Here is a 3364-nt window from a genome sequence, read left to right as displayed (position 1 = left end):
TATTTTTGTACTGGCCCTACCGTTAATTAAAATATTATTTTCTCTGCTTATTAATTTCTGGAAGGCTAACTGATATTGCCTTCATACTTTATAAAGCGTCCTAGAAAAGCAATATTTGTCAGATGTTTCAGGCAAAATAGTAAAAAGGGAATAGTTATACATGTTGAAAAGAGCTATTGTCAATATACAGTTTCTTCTACCAAGAAAATAATCCTTTCCCTCTAAAGAGCTATTAATTTTTAGAGCAATATTTCCACTATTCAAAAAGATTATGTAGGTAGTCTTTGTACGCGCCATGGAGCCTGGTCTGATCCGGCGTTTAGCCCTGCGTCTGGGCATCGCCGAGCCGGAGGTGCTGAGCTTCCTGCATGAAGTGCCCCTTGGACAGGGCTTATTTAATTAAACTTTCTGGTTTGAACAAGAAGATGTATCAGAGTTGTCTTAAATCTTTTGAGTGTTTACTGGGCCTGAACTCGAATATTGGAATAAGAGACCTAGCTGTACAGTTTAGCTGTACAGAAGCAGTGAACATGGCTTCAAAGATACTGCAAAGCTATGAGTCCAGTCTTTCACAAACACAGCACGTTGATCTTGGCTTATCCAGGCCGCTTTTCACCACTGCTGCACTACTTTCAGCATGCAAGATTCTAAAGCTAAAGGTGGACAAAAATAAAATGGCAGCCACATCCGGTGTAAAAAAAGCCATGTTTGATCGACTCTGTAAACAGTTAGAGAAGATTGGGCAGCAGATCGACAGAGAGCCTGGAGATTCAGCTACTCCACCATGGAAGAAAAAGAAGACAGTGGTTGAACCTTCAGCAACGGAAATAGAGAATGTAGTAGAGATCCCACATAAACCGCAAAAAGATGAAGATCTGACACAGGATTATGAACAGTGGAAAAGGAAAATTTTGGAAAATGCTGCCAAAGCACAAAAGGCTACAACAGAGTGATTTCAGCTCCCGGACCACCTGTACTGCAAACCAGCAGTGCATCTGCCACGTCAAGGAAGATGTGAGGGTTTGGAAATTTGTTTGAACTTTTATAACAAGGATCCTATCCTTCATAGAAAAGAAGCCAGCATTGGGGCTGAGCAGGGTGGCTCTCACATGGGCAGCAAATTCGTTAGATTAGCCACAGTGCCTGGTTGGCTCAGCCTTGGCTCCCCACAGGTCTGCTCTCTCCTACAAAATGTCATTGAAGCTATTTTGCTTTCTTGTTTTGTTTTAAGCAAAAGATAGTCTCCTGTCCTATCCAGAATATGAAATTCAAGCTGAATGGAGTCTAAAGATTTTACTTAAGTTTTTGTTAATCTCTAGGTTTGACTAAATATATAGTACAACCTAAGTTAATAAATATTATTTTTATATACAAAAAAAGATTATGTAGAACATGTGTTAAACCATTATTTATCTCTGCAAAATATTTCTAAGAGCATATGTGCATCTAGGCTAGGAAAGTATGCAAAAATCCCCTAGCATTTTCACATTGAGCCACATGTATTTAACAAACACCACCTCAAAGAGGAACATTACCACCAAAGCACTACACAGTAGGAGGGAACTGAGAGATTTCTAAGAATATATGGGTGTAATTTTCTGTTAACCGAGAGTGATTGACAATTCGTGGAAATCTGCCTTTAAAATAACATCTTTGCAGCACTCTTAGTTTTACTTGGTGTGAAGGAAACTGCTTGTTTCTTATCCATTTAGCTACCAGAAATTCTTTTTCTTTGCCATCCTAATTGTCTAAATCCCTATGGATATATTATGCAAAATCCATGTTTATTTAATTTAGTTTTTTTTTAATACCAGTGTTTTGTTTTGTTTTTCCTATTTGAGAGTTGGTTGAAATAAGATCATGTCACAGAAGACTACGGTGTAGTCTACATCTAAAGTCATTATATGCACCTGGGGGATTTTAATAAAATCTGAGGTCCTAGAATTTTAAGATCATTTTCCAAAGGGATGAGTTTTATTTCATTTCATATGCATGAATAAAGAGAAACTAAATTGTGCTGCTAAAAATAGTAATTCCCAAATAAGAAAGAGGACTTAGAAGAAAAAGTCAAGCTGAATTTATTTTATCCACAGAACCTGCTTTAAGGGGGATTATGAAACTATCACTAAATAAAGGCTTTGACGGAGGAGGTAGAGAAGCACTTGAGGGACCCATCGGCCGCTTTGGGATACATAGCACATGCGAAGTAAACTTCAGACTTCAGCTATTTGCTTCCCCGTTAAAATCTTTGTCCATGCCAATACTCTCAGTATGCTGCTCACTGAGATGCCGCTGCTGGGAGCTAGAGGCTGGGAGTGGAATGGGTTGGAGAATGACTTTTGCTTTTCTTAGACTTTACTGGGTTCCTGTACTTCCCTATTCTTCATCCTGTGCTCGGCTCTGAGTCCAGAGAGGGGATCTTCATATCTGTGGATCGTGGTTCAGAGAAAGTCTTCGTTCTGAAAAACCTGGTTTGCTAAGCCAAATCAGTTTGCCATGAAATTTTCGGAAGTTCATGTCCACACTTTAGATTTCCATCTGTTCTGCCAATGATGTTCTAGACCATTATGCCTGTATGTAATTGGTATACCACTGGTGGTAGAAGAGAGGATTTTAGGTGGTAGTAGATAAATGTTTATTTTGACTGCTTGTACTTAAAAAAAAAAAATTAATTAATTTATTTTGGGCTGTGTTGGGTCTTTGTTGCGGTGCACGGGCTTCTCATTGCAGTAGCTTCTTTTCTTGCAGAGCACGGGCTCTAGGTACGTGGGCTTCAGTAGTCGTGGCACACGGGCTCAATATTTGTGGCTCGTGGACTCTAGAGCACAAGCTCAGTAGTTGTGGCACATGGGCTTAGTTGCTCCGCAGCATGTGGGATCTTTGTGGACCAGGGGTCGAACCCGTGTCCCTTGCATTGGCAGGCGGATTCTTAACCACTGCGCCACCAGGGAAGCCCCTGATTGTTCTTTTAATGCATATAAAAATATTAGTTTTCCATTTATGTCAGTGATGTAAAGTTTCTTCTTTAAACACATTTAAATGAAAAATATGAGCTATTGAAAGATATATTAATAAGAATTCTGGAGGAACTCAGGTATGGTAAAAAAACATGAAATTGGCATGTGAGGATTGGGAAGCACTGTTAAATACTCTAGGCCATCACCTTGCTTACCCTTAGGCCCATAAACTAGTCAGATTCTCTCAAAAGTCAGGATGTCCTTGGCATTTTGGCCTTTACCTTAAGAATGTCAGGCAATGATGAGGAAATACACCTCAGGAGATTCTAGGAGACCTTTGATGTGGACAGTGGTGATAAATATGAAAGAAGGAGTCACAGGGTATGATGGAGATAGAGGAAAGGACA

At 39.6% G+C, this 3364-nt stretch overlaps 1 pseudogene; it reads left to right on the top strand.

Moving 5' to 3' along the window:
- Positions 1-295: 295 nt before the first annotated feature.
- LOC112415057 (origin recognition complex subunit 6 pseudogene) lies at positions 296-1241 on the top strand (annotated as a pseudogene).
- Positions 1242-3364: the final 2123 nt, after the last annotated feature.

This window comes from Neophocaena asiaeorientalis, unplaced genomic scaffold (genome assembly GCF_003031525.2).
Source record: "Neophocaena asiaeorientalis asiaeorientalis breed wild unplaced genomic scaffold, Neophocaena_asiaeorientalis_V1.1 scaffold434, whole genome shotgun sequence".
Classification (NCBI taxonomy): Eukaryota; Metazoa; Chordata; class Mammalia; order Artiodactyla; family Phocoenidae; genus Neophocaena; species Neophocaena asiaeorientalis.
Note: the sequence above shows the minus strand (reverse complement) of the source record. Positions and strands in the feature narration are given on the sequence as shown.